The sequence below is a fragment of the Anas platyrhynchos genome, chromosome 1, assembly GCF_047663525.1.
Source record: "Anas platyrhynchos isolate ZD024472 breed Pekin duck chromosome 1, IASCAAS_PekinDuck_T2T, whole genome shotgun sequence".
NCBI classification, from domain to species: domain Eukaryota; kingdom Metazoa; phylum Chordata; class Aves; order Anseriformes; family Anatidae; genus Anas; species Anas platyrhynchos.
In genome coordinates, this window is record NC_092587.1 from 88,971,068 (window position 1) to 88,990,326 (window position 19,259).

Below are 19,259 nucleotides of genomic sequence, written 5' to 3' on the forward strand. Positions count from 1 at the left end.
TACACTGATTTCTTTCTCTTTATCTAATCCTCCCCGTGTCCAGTCCTCAGCAACACATTACAGTATTGTCAATTTTTTGTCCATTATTTTCTTAAAAACACGTTTTACCAAAATCTGGTTTTCCGCAGCATAGTATTGATTTGAATCCTGAATGCAAATGTGAGTAAATTGAGCTTTTCCTTTTTTTCTTACACACATGAAGAAAACTAGAAATCTGTAAACTAAACTTTGTATAACAGTAGACCAAGTATGCTTTTTTCATTTTACTGAACCGTCTCTTGTGGATCACACTGAAACTTGTGGACTCCTTCTCATATGAATTTGTTTTTCCAAAGAACAGCTATTCAACTGAACTGCTGCTCTTCTCCAGAGACGCTAACTCATACAGTGCTTGGTCCTTCTGAGAAGTCATTAGAAGTGTATGAATCTGAAGTTTCCCTCTTCTTTGCCATAATAGTAGCAACTAAAAAACTCACAAACTGCAATGGCTCCCAGTTTCTCTCTGCCTTCACCAAATTCAGAGAGGGTCTGCCACTGTTCCCATTCAGCTTCAGCTTTTTCAGCTTCTCAGTGCTTATGCTATCAAATGATGGTGTGGAGAGGAAAGGATATCCTCCCTCCAATGATTCAGCCTAGCATGGTAGGGTTGAGGTGAGATTTGTTTAAATACCTTTTAACACTGGAGCTTCATCTGCCCTTGGGAATAATGTAGTGAAGGGATTTTACCTCATTTGTTTCCATGGACCATAGTGCTTCAGGGATCAAAATCCTTTTGGGGAACAGTGATACCAATCCTCAGTATAGACAATGCAACAGATTGCATGCAGAAGTCAGATAACAGGCAAAAGGATGTTGTTGTGCACACCAACCAAAATATGGCTACTTGGCATACAAAAAGCCTGACACTTACCATGTGTGCTTTGCTGGTAAAAGAATAGTTGATATTTTTGATTCTATATGGCAATGTGAAGTTATTGCTGTGAAATATCAAAGTCACTGCCTGTTTGAGAGGACAGCAGAAAATCCGTATGCTTCAGTTTCAGGCTGCACATATAAATACATTGCCAAATTTACAAAACACACTGTTGATAGTGCTCTTTTAGCTATGAGTTCTGTAGATACATGATGGCATCCTGGCCACAAAAGTTGAAGTCTGGGGGTTTTGATCATTTACTTAAAGACAGGCTTTTAGCATCTGAATCACAACTTACATGAGGTTTTGAAATAGCACATAAATAGTCCTCAGAAGAGAAATACAATTCTGTTCTCACTGCTCCTTGCTCATTCTTTCCTGCAGTGCAGTCCTATATGGACCCTACTAGTACCTGTTCTTAGAGTTCCTCTTGCAAGAATTGTTGTGTGCTTTAAAGATATCAGGCAAAAGGCTCCAAAACCCATTCTCCTTTGACTTAGTGTTATTTTGAAAGACTGTAACTACATAGGCATGAACAGACCTTGTCCTTATCAAGATCAGGCCTAGAAGGTAAATTACGTTAGAGCTGCACTGCAGTCCAGTAAAGCCAGTGGATTTGCAGCAGTGTAACTTAGAAATGAATGTTCATTTATCACTCCAGCATGGACTGTCTCCAGTCATTGTTTTCATCTGCTGCTGCTTCTGAGCCATCAGCTCCTTCTGCTTGAGAATGTTTAAGTCCTTTGTTTTCTTCACCACCTAAACTCTATCCAACGGGCAACACGTTTTCCCTTAGATATTTAATATTGATTAGGTAAATGAATTTTAAATTTTAGAACTATGAAAATTTGGAAACATCTGCAGACATTGAATAAAGTCTGTTTTCTTTTGCAGTCTGCTAACAGCTGGAATCCCCAGCCTAAAAGCCTTCTTTGTTTCCCAGGTTTCCATTACACATTTTTGTACCACACATGCAAACTATCCAGGCCTGTGAAGGAGGGACAATTCTTATTTTTATGAAAGATGTTTGCCATTTTCCATTCTGCACTCTTTAGACCTCTAGTTGTCTAATAAATGTTGTTAAAGACATTCCTATTTTTCCCTCTGCAACTATATTTTTAGTACCGATGCTGGGCCAAAGCTTGGTTTTGTACCAAATTTAATCCTGTCACACAGTTAACTTCAGCAGGGTTTCTCTAGATTTGTATGAAGGCATGATAAATTTAAAATGCAGAACTAAACTTATTTGTCGTTAATCTCTTCTGTCTAAGCTGTAGAACAAATAGAGCATGTATTAACCATGGGACCAGATAATCATTTTGTCAGTAACATTGGTGAAGAGCTTTATCTTCCTTTTTCTTCCTTACATGTGTAAACATGAAGTATGTCAAGGTGAAGATTTATAGATCTTACACCGGAACCTTTTATTGAGCATTATTTTTGTCTTGGTGTGTGAACTTCACTGATGTTCCCCTAATCTTCCATGATTAGGTCCTATCAAAGACTGGTCTTTAATGGCATGCTGGACATATTAGCGTATGAAATTCTTCTGTAATTAAACTGATTAAATAGGTGAGTCTTGGTTTTGAGTACTGATCAGTATTCTGACCCAAAATGCTTGGCATAATGGCAGTATTCTGACCCACCTGGTCAATGTTTTATTTTGTCCAAGGTAACAACATTCTTTTCAACATGCAGTATCTGGTGAAGGGATTCTCAAGTATAGATACAGATACCTAGGAAACAGAGTGATCTCCACTTCTTAGAGTTATAAGACATGATTTTCAAACCCGGTAGTAAAATCACAAGATTGCATTTTAATATGTGGACAGTCTTTGTAACGACAATTGCAATCCTACACTCATAGAAAAAGTGAGGAACTGCAGAAGGTTACTTAGTCTACCTTTTATGAAGACAAGAGGAACTACTCTCTGCTGTACTCTACTTTTAGCCATTCCTGACAGAAACATATCCAGCTTGATACTAAAAATGTTCCATGAAAATTCTGCTGCCTTTCCATGCCACATATTCCAATCTTAAATAATCTGATGCTTTGAAAGATTTTGAAATGTTCCTGTGTCTCCTCTTTTTTCCTGTTATAGTGTACTATGCAGAACAACAGCATAGGCCTCCTATTTGCCATAACTCCTCACTTTTTAGAGACCGTCCCTTCAAAATATTTTTGAATAGGCAGACAAAAAGATTATGGTAATCAAGATGTATTGACTAAAATGCAGGGCAGCTTGGATTCAAAGAACTGTCTTCTGATGATTGTATCTGATGATATTTGAAAAGACCTAGCACAAAAACAAATAGACATTTGTCATTTATCTATGCCATACTTTTAGTGGGATATTGAGCAACTAAGATGTCAGATTTTTGAATGAGAATAGCATATACTTGTGGCCTGACTCCTTAAAAGACAGGTTTTCTGGAATCCTAAAATTATTTCCACTGAAGGCCAAGGTTAAAGACTGGATGCTGCGTTGTTTTTTTTTTTTTTTATCAGCATGGAACTAATTTGTGCTGGAACACTAAACTTCCATCATTCAATTTGCATACACAATCCCTTAATGGCATTGACTGCCCATACAAGTTCAAACACTTTTAAAAGCAAAGCTGTTTCGGTATTATTAAGTGGATATGTCAATTTATTAACATCATATTTAACCTTCCCTTTCTGGAACATGAGATACCTCATTTCAAAGTGACATTTTCAAAAGGAATCTTGTGTTCACTTAGCCAATGAAATGATCTCCATGATTATTTTCATCCATTTAACTTTGTAAAATTTCCTCCTCATATTTTAAAGTCTTCTGTCTCTTCTACCTCTTTACATTGACGCTATTTTTTCTTGTCATAAACAAAGATGTGACATCTCTGGATTGTATTTTATTCCAGTCAAGGCAAAAAGAGCACAGGAGCTCAAATAAAGTATAAGTCTGAATAATGCTTGTTATAAAAGGATGCCAAAGTATCTTGGCGACCACATTCATAAGCCAGAGCCAGAGAACCAGAAACTGATGTCTAGTAAGAGATGTCAGATTCAATTCTTGCTGCCAATGTCGGGCAAGAAAAATCTGCTCAATAGATGGTTTGCCTCATATGACCCAGTTGGCACTTAGAGCAAGGATGCCTAATCATCAGAGAGTAGTGCAGGTAAATTGTTATGGAAGCATGTAGTCCTCCCCGTACATCCCATTTCTTGAATACCGTTGTTTTCTGGATTTTAACACTAGGCATTTATCCATAATAATACCGTTAGGGATTATAGGAACCTCAGTCTGCTTAAAATAAAGAAATATTTGGGATTTGAATCATTGCTGGCAGTAGATGCTAGCCCAGTGGATTCATGAGAGCTTCTGCTCTTCTTCACTGACACTATATCTCTTTGACTTCATTTTAATAGGGGAGGGAAATTGTAAAGTCCTTGTATTTCTGTGAAAAGAGTGAACTTTCCTTTTGGCTTCACCACTTCCAAATGGGACATGTTTTTCTTGGTTTGCCATCTCCTGAAAGTGTTTTAAATTCCACAGGGTCTTGAGGGAAGTTCTTTATCTTCCCAAGCCACAAGTACCTGGGCAAGAAAATGGTTGAGTTTGCTGCCCTACTTAGGGCTTGTTTGTGTAACAATACTCCTCTGATGGAAAAGGCTAGGGAAGGATGCCTGCTCACCATTTGTCAATAGAAACAAGGCTGATCTCTGAAGAGAAAGGGGAGCTGGAATTGAGCTTCCTGCTCTGGCACTATTACTATAGGAAAGGAATACACAGAGACGGCAGTTTCAACATGGAGAAGCCACAAAGCACAGCATAAGCTGCAGCTATGTGTTTCTCTTTGACCAACACAGGCACACTAAGCAGTAGGTCCCTGGCTGTCCTGTCATCTCCCAACACTTCACTGACCCAGGCAACTGCCTATGTGGCCTATACCTAGAGGCAACTTTGAAGTTGAGGCTGAAAAAAACATATATTGAATATATCAAAAACTATATATTGATATATTGAATTGCACTGTTATCTAAAGGGTCAGAACATGATTTCTGTCAAATACCTGAGGCAGAGCTAGCCACATTTCTGATCTTGTTCCAAAAAGCAGGGCAACTGTGTGCTAGATTTTGGTGGCCTACTGGAGTTCAGCCTAGAAAAAAACTAGAGTGTATCCTCACCTCTACTGAGTGTGATGGAACAGTATGATAGCAAAACCAGCCAGCACGCTTATCTAATTAGTGGCTAATCAGCAGTAACAGGAGCTTGTATCCAGCTGGTGTTTGCATACAGCAACAGCAAAGTGACATTGCTGAGAGTATGCCTTAGATGGCCCAATAAATAAAAAATAATATTTAAAAAATGTCATTCCCCTCAGGCTGTAGTTATTCCTTGCACGGGAGTGTGCATAAATTGTTCCAGGTTGGCAAACACATGCTCCACAAAAAAGTCTGGAAACAAACTAAGCCCCATCTTCACTCCTTACTTCTGAATGGATCTCCATCAGCCACTCCATTTTCTTGACAGCTCGATCCCAGTGAGACCAATCAGATGCAGTTGGCTATTCTCAAAAAGCAGATACCAGAACATCTCTCTTGACCTCCTTGGCAAAAGAAGGAAAAGTAAAGTGCAAAGAAAATTTCCTGGTAAAGGAGCAAGGCAAGCAGGTCAGAATTTATGCCTCCTTGCCATAGAAAGACAAAATAGTATAAATACACCTGAATTCCCAATCAGCATTCCAAGACAACTCTGCAAAACCAAAAGATCAAATCAAAGCAAGAAAAGCATTTCCAAAATGAAGCAGAACTCAAGTTTGACTAGTTAACATGGAAGGGCTAAACATGAATCAAGACCGAGCTGCACAGTGTGTGCAGTGGTCAGTAGGGTACCATTCAGGAGGTCATTTCTCTGTGATGCCCAAATCGTGCTCTGCTTTGGTACCAGCAGCTTCTGTGGTCATCAGGAAAGCTGGACTAGTCCACATGAGGGCTGCCTGGCATGTTTAGTCCAGCTGGCTGGAGACATGCTGTTTTTAAAAAGAATTTGTTTTCAGTGCTGCTTGCAGTGTTCACGCCTGACCAACTTTCTGACTGACTATGCAACTCCCAGATAGCAAAGACACGATTTTGAGTTCATAAAATCTGATGAATAAATCATCCCCTGGGGTTTGGCAGGGCTTACTAACTGCCTGAGATCTGCTGTAACTTTCTCCACTTGGCCTAAAGACAGTGATATGAGATGCCTGAAAGTTATACAACTAAAAGCCATCTTTAGCCGCTCCATAGAGCAGACTTGCTTTAGAGATTCTGAAAACTCCAATTCCAGCAGGAGCATATGGGAACAGTTGCCGTGAAAATCAGGCCATTGTCATAAATTAGTGCTTTAGGCACACAAGGCTGGAATGAAAAAGACTGATAAATTAAATAGGATCATTGGTGAATGACCCGCCTGTGGCACTCAGTAGAAAGCTTGGAGATAGCTGTTTGGATTTCATTCATTAAGAAATGCATGCAACTGTGCTTCCCATCTGCTGTTTAGAGAATGTTATGGAACAACAGTGAGAACTTTTTTTTTTTTTGGTTTGGGTTCTGTTCTTTGAGCGCATCTTTTATGAAGCATGTGTTTGGCTATTAGTTGTGATTTCATCTTAGCGGCCTCTTTGATGACACAGATTTTTGAAACAGATGCTTGTGATGATGGAGTGACTTTTCCCAGGGTTAAGTGGGGCCTCCAAGACACAGCGCTGACGGCCTGCTTCTAGGGTCACTGAAACTACTTCAGTGGTTTCATTTTAGCTGCCTGAATGAGACCCCTTATGATGGTTTTAGTCTTCAGCCGCATTCTTTTGCTTCAGAAGAGACTTTTCCATGCATGCAGAGGATAGTTTTTTAGCAATGCAGACAGACTAGTTTTTTTTTGTTATTTTTTTTTTCAGACATTATAATTAATCATATGCATGGGTCACATATTGGTCCGCCTGCCAAAAAACAGTACACAGCAGCAAGTGAATACTGTTAGCCAAACTTTTACAAGCCAGAGGGATCTCCTAGTTTGCAGCCATCTCCCATCAAGAAATGCACATGCATCCATTCAGCACTTAAGAATGCTTGCAAGAGAAGAGCAGCCGAGTTGCCTGCTTGAAATATTTCAGGGACTGGTGTTCAACTCACTGGTTATCAAGGCCATATTCTTATCTTCCATGCTTTATCATTTGATCTCCCAGTACTTTGGATCCCTTTGTATAAATGATGATAATGCAGCTGCCCTGATCTTACAGTCTGTTGTTTTAAGGTGTATCTTTCCAAGGACTGAGAAGCACTCAAGTGGTATGGTCCAAAGTGCCATTTCATTGCCCTTCATTTTATTCTTGTCTACAAGCTGGTCTGTCCGGTTATGTCTCCTACTCTTAAGCAAGCTTGCTTCCAAAGATTCAGAAGCATCATTCTGAATCAGCAGTTGCCTCTCTTCAAGGCTTCTAGACAACCTCACTGTATACCCTCCAGGTGTTTGTCTATTCCTCTTTAAGTTCACCTTACAGGTTGTGTTGTACAAGAATAAGATACAAACAGGTCCATGCAAGTCTGAGATCAGTGTCATTTTCCACTTTGTCTGAGGGTTCAAGTACCTCATAGTCCCTAGCACAGCTACATTTACTTCACTACTGTGAAACAAGTAAGAGCTGGTACCCCTTCTACAGGTAATATTCCTTACCTTTTCAGGAGTAGTAATAGAGGAGCACTAAAAAAAAAAAAACAAACGAGTTGGTATCAGTCTGCCTGATTTTGAGAAGAAATAAAGAAGAGTACAGATCAAGGCACTCAATCCTCCAGCCTTGCCTAGGAAAGGCATCCCAAGCACTAGGCATGTGTTTCTGCATATGTTCAGGACAGCTTCTGTCCTGACAAGGCTCATCCACCCCTAGATCTGCTGTTCAAGGGTTTAATTTGATGTCACCAGTAAATCCTACCCCAGCTTCCTGGTACCATCTAATTCAGGGGTAATTTGTAAACTCTTCTTTGTAAGATGTATGTATTGCATATCAAGTTAATTTGTAGTGTTGATAGCACCAATTTTAGAGCCTTAGAATACCTTCAGCACTTACTCCTGAGCAGTTCATCTAGTTTACCTGGAATTCTTGAGAAAACACATCTCTTTTCTACTCATAGTTGATGTCCAAACATTATTTTGGTTAAAGCAAAACATCTGGATCTCTGAAGATGTTTCTGATTATCTTCTCACCAGACAGACATTACTTCCCATAGGGTAAAGATACTACTGATTAATTTGTTCTTATGCAAGGCAAGAAGAATCTACTGGAAGCCAGGAAACAAACCATCTGTACCAGAGAAGATGTGGGTAGAATATCTTTGGAAAAGAATGAGCATACAGTTGTAGAAATACTTTTTTTTTTAAAGATCTAGGAGAAATAAGGCTTCATGTCAGTGCTTCAGGAGATAGAAATCAGGGGTCAGAAAAGAAACAGAGGCATTTTATTCCATTTCCCTATAGCAAGCAATAATAAATAATAACAAATACAGGGTAACGTGAATATTGGATAAGTGTGATGATCACTTAACTATAGCTGCAAAGTAAAGACTCTGTAAATTTGAAATGCAATATTTTTTAAAGAACTAGTGGAAAGTATTTTCAACAGCACCTGCTGTTGAATTTCCGTTATTTTTCAATGGTTTTGCCATTACGTTTTCCAATTTTAAAAGAAGTGAAGCTGACTAGACACAAGATACTGTCAAATGCCTGTTGCCTTCAGGGGGCAGTGGTGACCTGGTTCAGGAATGGCACGGCGACATCTTCCGGCCGCCAGACCCTAACTACCCACATTTCCCCCCTCCCTATGCACAACCAAATTAGCTAAAATATAACAATCTTCAGACGTAGACATCATAACTTAAATAAAAAACATAAGGCACAGTAACCAGGAGAAAACTAGGAGGTAACTGGTAACCCTGAGTAAATACACTCTTAAAGTAGTTGTTGGTGTTCTACCAACATAATGTTAACTTTCTCTAACCAACTTTTAACAAACAACACAAGCTTATTTAGTATACAAGGTCCAAAGATAAGATCATACGAAGGCATCGCAGCCCCCACCCACGGAGGCCGCTTTGCTGTTGTCTGGATTCTGCCAGTGTGGAACTCTCAGGCTTAGACAGGACGCTTGCTGACTTATTGTCTTTTCTTGTCACCAGGGTATACAGATTACAGGGGTGTCCGATGATCTGTTCCTGTGAACAGAAACTCAGTTTTCATTAGTTTTATTCTGAGACGCGGTCGGGGCACTGTGCCGAACTGGTGCCAGCGCCCAATCCACTGTGATCTGGCAGATAGTAGGCGAGTTGATCATTCCTTGAGGCTGCATTTTCCACTGGAAGTTGGAGTGTTGGCTGTTTGGAGCTTCTCTGGCCGCACGAGTTGTCGTAACTTCATGGGCCCACAGGCCCTGGGCTTGCGCCTGGGGGGTGATCACTGTTGGGTCCATACCCATTAGCTGCTGCAGGCTAGAGCCATACAGTGGGTGATCCGCCCCAGTTACTTGGGCCAGTAGTCTCATACAGTTGTCCTCCTATTCTTGTTTAAAAACGATCATCCCCCCCCCAGTCAAAGATCAGTCAACAAGTTTGTTTTATATCAAACGGGAGCATGTCGTCTCCCCCGAAAACACCATCTATGAGGGTGGAGACCATTGCAGAATGAAGCCCTTTATCCGCAATGGCTTTAACAATCGCTTGCACATCGTTAGGGTTTATTGGTGAGTGAACCCTCTGCCCCCCGTCTGTCACCCAGACCGGGAACTGTTAGCATGGCCGATAGAGCCCAGACAGCACATGCAATCTTAATTTTCCTCCAATCCGTGAGAGGAATTTCTCCCCCTCACGGTGCAGCTTTATTTCGGTTGGGGATGTTTTTGCTGTCTGTCCCCATTTCCTCCTCCTCCTCCGAATGTGAATCAGGATCTGATCCGCAGTCGGCGCTCGGCTGACTGCTCACCTCCGCGTCCCGGTACCCTCCCGTCGAGTCCTGGCCCTGCCCCCCACCCCTGCGGGCGGGCCGCTCTCTCCCTCGTGGCTCGCCCCGCCGCCTTCTCGGCGAGGCGTTTGCCCCACAGGAGCGTTTTTTCGGATGGCCGTTCCGATCGGCTCTCTGCCCCTCTCTCGCGCTTCTACCTCCTCCCCGGGCGCCCCCACAGCCGTCCTCTTTCTCGCATTTCCACGTGTTAGTGAAACCTAGCACTTCTTCCCCGTTCCCGCGGAGGCATCTTCACCCGACTCTTCTAGTTCGGCACCGTACTGGGGCGCACATGGCGGTGGTCTCTCCCGGCTTTCCTCAGGCTAGTCCCGCCGCTCCGGCCGCCGTTCACCCGAATGCAGCTTTCCCGGGTTTCGGCACCGCTTGTTGCCTTCAGGGGGCAGTGGCGACCAAGCCCAGGCCGCTCGGTCCCTTGGCTCACAGACACCAATGTGGTGGATGGCAAACGGCGTTTATCGTCGAGTCACAGGGCGTGAGGCCCATAGCGTCACTCCCGCTCGCTGACATCACAGACCACACGCTACTGTCCATCAAGGGAGGGGCTCCACCTTTCCGTGCTGCGCCACATCGTCCGGCCGACAGACCCTAACCGCCCACAAATGCCCAAGGTAAATACATGGAAAGAAAATAATAAAGATACATTTTTTTCAGTAACAGCAAAGGGAATGTTAGCAGAACAGTATTAAATACAGAAGGGACTCTGACAAAAAAGTAAAAGGTTGAATGGTGTCCCTTTAAAACAAAAATTAAAAATGGCTGGAATCTTTCTCAGTTGCTTCAACACAGATTATGGAGTATGAATCAATCTGAATTTATGCAGCAGGTTAATTACATATTTGTAATATGAATCAGATATCTCAGGTTCTGTACTTAGAAAAATCACCTTTATTAGCCTCATGTGAATGCTCTGTGCCAAGACCACCCAGTGACATGACTTTACTTTGAAGGATGGAGGAAACTGTGTAGCCTTAAATTCTTAAGCAAATGCTGATTCTCAGGTTCCTAAATTACAAAATCGGAAGATGGAAACTCATAGCACATTGCAATAAAATCACTGTTTGCACCTAGAAGAGAGAAAGTCACTCATGAGGTTCCCTTCTGTGTTTTCCTGTGCTGCTGCAGGATGTCCCCTGTAGGAAACAAAAGAGCTCTTATCTTAAAGGCAACAAATTATCACACATCCACTACTTCAAGCCTAGGGCATTATGCAGGTGGTTTAGAAGTTGCATCACTAGGTCTATTCTGTTGTTCTGGAAGGGAAAGACCTAAAATGGGAAAGAAGGCCAGTACCCTGTTAAACTACTTAAGAGGTCAAACAAAATCTGTCTGCAGCCAGCAATGTTTGGATTTTTCCTTTGGCTCAAAGAGCAAGCTGTAAATCATACAGCAAATGTGTGCTCTGCTAGAGGGTCAGAGGAAAACATCTGCCCATACAGGGCAGCCACTTCAGTCTTAGTCTTAAATAAATAAATAAATAAATAAATAAATAGAAATTGCTGCCAAGTTCCTAAGAAGTGCCCAGAAGCAGCTGGTGCTCCAGGTCTCCTGCTTCATCCTGGGCTGGTGGGTTCATGTCCGCGACAGAACATTCAGCATTAATTGTGACACAGAATATGCAGAAACAAAGGGAGGAGCACTCTCATGAAGCTTTTGCTTGTTTTCTCCTGACAAGTCTATCTAAGCTTTTAATCCCAATTAGAAGGGGACTGTGGAAACCTTGAGAGGGAGAAAGAGCTCCTCACTCCTTTGCTGGTTTGTGTCCAGCCCACAGGATTAAAAATCGAGTATGTTCTGTATGTTCTAGCCTTATCCTGACGACCATCTGTCTATTTGCAAGAAAGGAGATTCACAGTTCTGTGAAGTGGAGAGCATAAAACCAGACCACCTCCACTGCATTCAGTCTCAGTGGAAAAGCCAACGAAGCAGGAAGTGGTGAAACTTCCCTGGAGAGCACAACAGCATAGGAGAAGTGCATGGCATAGGGAGGGGTGGAAAGTTGCACCAGTATTTCCTGATCCTCGCTTTTCCTGTGAATATATATTAAAATATATCCACAGATCTGTGTCTCTGTATTTATCAGTATCCAAAGCTACCGAAATTACAGCATTTTTTGTAATAACAGGGACTGACTTTAGCAAAATGAGATGTTCTGAGACACATTGAAAAAGAAGAGTCATTTCATTGATGTGGGGAAAAGTCTTTTCACTTTAATATATCTGTAGGTCTACTGAGTTTGGGGCTGATTTCTGACAGAGTAAAGCAAACAGTTATAAGGAGAACTCCGTGGTGCACTAAGCATGCTGAACTTTACAGCTACCTGCACTCATAACATTTTCAGTATTTCAGTATGGTCTGTGATGGCAGAAATCTGCAAAATGGATGGAAATGATTTCTCATTTTTCTCTGAATGTGCTATCTACCAACCTGACTTTACTGAAAAGAATTTAGATTGGAGCCGGCCTGGGTATTTGGCTAATACACTGGCTTCCTGCCTTTACCTTGAAATTTTCTTTTCCCCCTAGGCATAGAAAAACTCGGCAGTCTGCTTAAAAATGAAGAAGTCGTGACACCTAGCGGTGAGTTAAACAACAATAGCTTTTGTTTCTTAATGAACTCACAGTTGTTTTCCATAGGCATGTTGTTCTCAGTCAGATTGCGATGTGAGAGGTGTGGGTATCACCATCATGACTCCAAACATCCAGGCAGCCACTCTCTTTTTCTTACAGTCCCATGCAATGCCTGTGCCTTGTTGCATCTAACTCCTGCTCCTCTCCACCAAAGGCTGCTTTTTCATTAAGGCCCAGCATGCAGCCCCTGGTCATGCTCCTTATTGAACATGACATTTTGAATAGCCATTTATACTGCGACCAGGCTAAGTGCTTTGACTTTGGAGAAAAAGGGAGCATGGCAGAGTCCTGGCGTAAGATCAAATGGGAATTACAGCCTTTTTTTTCTTTTTAAAAACTTATTCATCAAAGTTGTTTTTAGAAGGTGACTCAAAACTGTATTGTATGGCATGCAGCAAATTCCTGGCAGGCAGTTTAAACTGACTCAGTTGCTGGCATATTCTTTTGCTTTTGAAGACTACTCAGAGTCTGCCTTGGTCAGCAGCAGTCTAAAAGCACATACTGGCTGTGATACCACGACAAGAAGTCGCACTGAAAAGCAGTAAACCAGTCTAGACATGTGCAAAAAAGCTATAGGTTCTTTCCAAACAGTGGCAAGCCTTGGAGATTTTTATTGTTTTTTAGGGAAGCAGAACAGTTGTTGAGTTAATGGTAACTAGGCTGCAGTCACCAAGTGGAAAGCTTTCTTGGCTTGTTGAGCTTGCTGATTGAGGACCAGCCATTTTTTATCACAAGAATGAGCTTCAGTGCAAGAGTTTTCAAGTCAAAACATCACAGTATGTTGTTCGGGAATCTGGGTGCATGCTTCTTTGCATCTGTAAGAGTTGTTAGCAGTGTAGCCTTCCAGTTTCATGTCCATATTTGTGCATGCTATATCAAGCATACTTTCCATTGCCTTCAACGTGACAAACTCCTTTCCCCTCCTCTTTTAGAATAGATGCTTGATAGAGCTGCATGTTGTAGCCAACAAATGGAAACTAAATTACTTGAATATATATGATTTTCTTCATCTAAAAATTTATATAACCACATGTCCACATGTATTTAGTACCTGTAACTTCCCCGGTTTGCTGTCTTGGGTATAATTAACACTTCTACCACCATAATGTCTGTATATAAGGCAAGTGAATCTAAAAACATCAGTTCTGTCCAAAATGTTCCAGTTTCCATCCCTTGAATCATCAGCATGTGACCTATTCTGTGCCAATATTAATAACCATTGCTCATGGCTTTCAAACAACTCAAACTATTTAAAAATTAATTCTGTTTACAGTACCTTTTAGAGGAAGTATTTTGTAAAAGTGAATAACTCAAACTGACTAGTGGCTACCCACAAAATATGACTATCCAGTAACAAAATGAATCATTTAGAATAAGTTGGCAAGGACAGGACGTATTGTTGGAGAAAACATCAAGCAAAGATCAGATCCAACAACCAGGAGTCCTGGGTTCTCTTTCTGCTGTACCACACATTTGCCATGCTGCTCTGACAGGCAGGCCTATCTGCAGTGGCTTAGGCAGCTACTAGCCTCAGTTACCCTGAACCACACTGTTTACTTTTTTACACTGTATGCTGTGAGGCTGAGGTGAAGTGCCCAGTTCAGCTGTCACCCGTAGAAACGTTTGCAATTGGAGTTGGAGCCCATAGGTTTATGCTTTGCCTTCTGGTTTTTCCTTTGTAAGATGGAGTTGCTCACCAGCTGATGCATGGCAGGCTTGTCTGAGGTCCCTGGTGTGGGCTGAGGGCTGGTATTACTTCAGTCTCCACTGGTGGTGATGCCACTGCCATTGCTAAAGAGAAACAACACAAAATGGAAAGCGATGCTAATGTTCACAGCCTATAGCCTGAAATAAGTAATGCAGGCCTGGTTAGAACAAGTGCAACATCTGGCAGAGCAGGAAGCTAGGCTCTGCTAAGTGCTTGGAGGCCACTTTTCACGTTTTGTATTTGCCATTGTTGCTATAGGCTCTAAGCAACCCCTAAACTGTCACAAACAGAAGTAAGGTGGTAAGAAACAATCCTGCACAGGATTTTCAATACTCAGCTAGGACATGCATTTTAAACTAGATTATATTAACAGACTATTATATTAACAGACTATTAAGCTATTGAGTGCAGGTGTGATATGGACACTGAACCCCTAGAGTATCAGACTCACTTTCATGATTAAGCCTACAATCACAGAGTCACAGAATGGTTAGGGTAACAAGGACCTCTGGAGATAATCTAATCCAACCTCACTACCAAAAGCAGGTCCAACAAGAACAGATTCCTCAGAACCATATCTGCTGGGTTTTGAATATCTCCAAATATGAAGACACAAAGCCTGTCAGGGCAACCTACTTCAGTTCTGAATCATCCTTCAAGTAAAAAAAAAAAAAAAAAGTTTTTTTTTTCTTTCTTTCTGATGTTTAAATTGAATTTCTTGTATTCCAAGTTTGTGCCCCTTGCCTCTTGTTCTTCCCCTGGATACCACTGAGAAAAGTCTGGCTCTATTTTCTTTACACCCACTAAATTGGGCATTCATACCTATTGATAAGGTAGGGTAGAGAATCATAGCTCTCAGCCTCTCCTGCTGTCAGGTGCTCCAGTCCATCAGTCATCTTTGTGGCCCTTCACTGGACTGGCTCCAGAATGTTCACCTCTCTCTTGTACTGGGGAACCCAGCACTGGACACAGCACTTCAAATGTGACCTCCCCAAGGCTGAACACAGGGGAAGAATCACCTCCCTTGTCCTGAAGGCCATGCTCTTCCTAATGTCTCCCCAGAGGCTGTCCTCTGCCTTGCTGCAAAACCATGTTGCTGGTTCATGTTCAACTCATCCACCAGAACACCCAGGTCTGGTATCTACTGTCTGGTTCCATATTAATGTCCAGTTCTAGCTGCAGCTTTCCTCAGTTTCCTAGATTTAATGCCCTGAGTTTCCCTCTAATACATAGATTAATGTGGCCAGGTCCATTGAATTGCATGGACTGTTAAAATTAATGATACTTAATTATCCACTAGGACTGAGAGGTCTAAAAAGGCCTCCAAGCTGTTGACCAGTTCAGCAGGCTGGATCCATGTGTAACTGTCATGAGCAAAGCGAAGCAGCAGCAATTTATCATGTTTTCTGGTGAATCTGGGTAATGACAAACCTCGTGCTGTGCCATAAGTTTTAATGGCATCCTAACAACTGCAGAATAGCTCAAAACGAGGGAGGAGCTGCCTCTCCTAGTAAGCTGTTTGTTGTCCTTCTTGTGGCACACAAGAAGGCACACGGTGAAGTGTTTTCTGCATACATATTTGGGCCACCTCTCAGCCCTACATTTCTCAGCCCAAAAACAGAAAGGAAAATTCACTCTGTCACTAGTAAAGAAGTGAAAGCCTTCTACAAAAATATAACTAGCTGCTTCTCCAAAGAGCAACAGAACAGGACACAGTGGGTTAACACTCCAAAAACAGGAAATACCCCTAACCAACACACTATGTCATCACATAACCTAGATTTCAGTCAAGAATTTGGGTGTTGTTTTAGATAACAAAATAGAACATGTGTTCGTCATTAATCTTCTTGAACATTTGTTTGGCCAGAAACTGTCTCTGATCAACCCACTTATGTAAACAGGTCTATGCTTCAGACAAAAGTGGTAAGATCTTATTCCAAATACTTGCATTATAGGGAATCTCTCTTTAACCCTAATGAGATACAGTTAATGATAGCCTCTGCATTGATGGCAGTACTCCAAAGACTTTTATGTTCCGTTTAAATTTTGAAATTAAACGAAAATTTATCTTGAATCAAAGGGTAGAAATATTACCTCTAAAAATCTACCTTTGTCTCTACCAAGTATCAAACACTTTTGAGTTTAGCTTCCAAATGACCGGAAAGCTTTTTCTTCTTTCGTGACCAAATAGCATATGTTGCATTCATTGCAGCTGAACACCCTGGAGAGGTTTCCATTCATCATTTAATTTTTCACAGTTACACGATCATATACAAAAATGAAGGAGAAAATGAGAACAAATAAGCTTTGTTTATTTAAGGAAAATAAATGTTGCATTGTACTTGTCTCAGCTTATTCTGGGCACAATTTATGTATTTCATTTATGTTTGAGAATGCGGTCACATAAACTTTCAAAAATTTTACTTGCAGAATATTGGTGGAGTAAATTAAAACATGAAAGTTCCTATAAGTTGTTTCTCCCCGTAGCTGGTCTCTTCATTCCATTTTGTTTCAGAACAAAATGAGAACAAGCAAATGACTGTAGTCCTGCCAGTTCAAGGGCAGGGCATGAGTGGGGGTGAGGGAGTTGTAATCGCTGCAGCTACTGACTGGCGGTGAAACTTCTTTGTCTCTATTTATTCATTTGGAAAATGTAAAATATATTTAAGAACTAGCCAAGAGCTGTATTCTTACTCACTGTGAGGGAAGTTTGCGCTTCTCAGTCAAAAAGTGTTAATGCTTTAATTGCTTGAAGATTAATCTAAGACTTTTAACTGTCTGATAGAAATCATTTCCAAATCCAGGGAGTCCTAAGTTGGCAATAAACACAAACATTAGAAATATTTATCATCAAGTTACAGCATTGAAGAAGATCAGTCTCAACTCTGCCAATTCCAGAACACAGTATCTTAATTGCATTACATATTTTGGACACTGTCATGAAATGCTTCTGAAGATCACAGAGATACAGAACTCTTGAGATACTGATTTTTGTGTTTTCTTTAATTTGGAAATCAGCTTAAGCATGACAGTTGATTTAAAAATTTCTTACGAAGTTCTGCATTCAGTAGCTGGGAATATGGTACAGAAAAGACTGTGCTGATAGACACAGAGTAATAAGGAAAGGACAGAAGCTAAAGTGAACGGAGTAAGGGAAAATAGACCAACTGCCCTGGCTCTTCATATTTCAAATGCCTGGAACAGTGAAAAGAAAACAGAGATACTTATGAAGGTAGAAAGAGAGTTTGGTAGCAGTTTAGAAAGGTGACAGCTGTTATAAATGACATGTCAGATACTGCTGCCTCTTCTCTGTCCTCTGGACAGAAATGTTCCCCATCCAGCTGTGTTTTAATGGTGGCACTGCCAAAGCCAGATTTGCAGAGCTTGCAGCCAGACGATCACATATACTGAGTAACAAATTGAATTGAAATAAAGCATCCACTTCCAATTTCAAAAGTATTAATGCAAGTCCTTTTCCATGTGGAATTCAATCCTGGTATACAGAACTGAGCAGTGGTAACTCTTCAATATGCAGTTTTTCCTCCCAAGTATTTCTCTGCAGCCCCTTCGCTTATGCAGTTTGGCTTGCCACACTGCTATCATAACAAAGGTTCATTTAAAGATATTATCCTGTTAGTATCTGCAAATGATTGAAATCCATGGTAGTCTAGATAGGTTGTCTGGAGTTGTCTGAAATTACAAAAATCCATCATAGGCCATTACATAACCTTGTTTTGAAAGCAAAAAGAAATCAGAAGCAGAGAGGTTGGCTGGTGTAAAACGGATAGGTTAAAACAATTGTGATAGAGAGTATTTAAAGCAATTGAAGTCATGCAATGATTATAACAACAAGAAAAATGGGAGGAAATATTTGTAGATGAAGTCACCAAAATGTGTTTTAAGTAACGTTTATGGAATGTGGTTGTTAGCTTTCGTGGTGTTTATCTGAGGGTCACTGAACAGAGACAGAGGAGAAATGAGTGGGAAGAGCTAATGTCATCATGGCTGTCATTTTAGTGTATCCCAGGGGGATCCATCATCACACTGACACGCTTCCAATATAAACCTCTTAGCTCTGGTGCTGAGCCTGGATTTTGGAGTGAAAAACTCACCTTGGAGCCCTCATTTTCTGAGTTACAGCTCTGGAGCACATTTACCATCTGAATAGCTTAGATTATAGGAATGTCAAAGGTATCGGCAACTAAGACCTTGAGATTTTGTTGTTGTTGTTTGTTTGTTTTTCTAAAATAGAGCTCAAAATAAGAACAGCTTCAAGGCTGCCTCTTGCGATTTGAAACCTTGGTCTTCTAGGATTCAGTATTCCTTAAACTTCAAATATATGTAGCAGTTTAAGAAGGCAAACAGAGCCAAACACCTTCAAGTCTGCAGTCAAGATAATTTTGTTTTGATACTGCCAAAATGTAACATTTAGATTGTGGGATTTTTTATATTTTCTCTTCCAAAACCAACTTCAGATTTCGTATTTTTCCTTCTGAGGTGGTATTAATTCCTTTCCCTTCTTCATTCCATCACTCCCCAATTTACATCCTAAAGAAAATCATGACTATGAAAAGCTCCATCATTCAGCAATGTGGGAAGAGTGGAATCATGAAAGGTGCAGTAAACACGTTGCAGAAATGAGCTGAAGGAATCTGAATTACTTGGAAATGGGATCTAAGCCATGAACAAACTTCTATATAATGGAAGGAGAAGTAGGCTGGGCAATAACCAGTCAGCTTAAATATACTCTTTTTTTCCCAGAAGTATGATACATTTTCTTCATTCTCTGCTCTGTAATGGATAAAATTTAAGCCACCATGATCTCCACATCAAGCCTACATCCGGAGAACTTTAGAAGTCTTGCCAGTTGCTCTGGATGTTACTGTTTGAATAAGTGGAGATCTGCAACATGTTTGTTAAATTTCTGTTTGTTTCTGTCTAATTTATGAGGGAGCCAAAAGAGTTATGCAAATTTAGAA

General features: G+C 40.9%; 1 long non-coding RNA gene across 1 annotated transcript in view; it reads left to right on the forward strand.

Annotated features, from left to right (window-relative positions):
* The window catches only part of LOC110353218 (uncharacterized), a 234,280-nt gene that overhangs the window by 172,031 nt on the left and 42,990 nt on the right, over positions 1 to 19,259 (forward strand). Inside the window, exon 10 of the long non-coding RNA XR_005267213.2 lies at positions 12,468 to 12,521. This is a non-coding gene — a long non-coding RNA (uncharacterized lncRNA). The remainder of the gene's footprint in view (positions 1 to 12,467; positions 12,522 to 19,259) is intronic.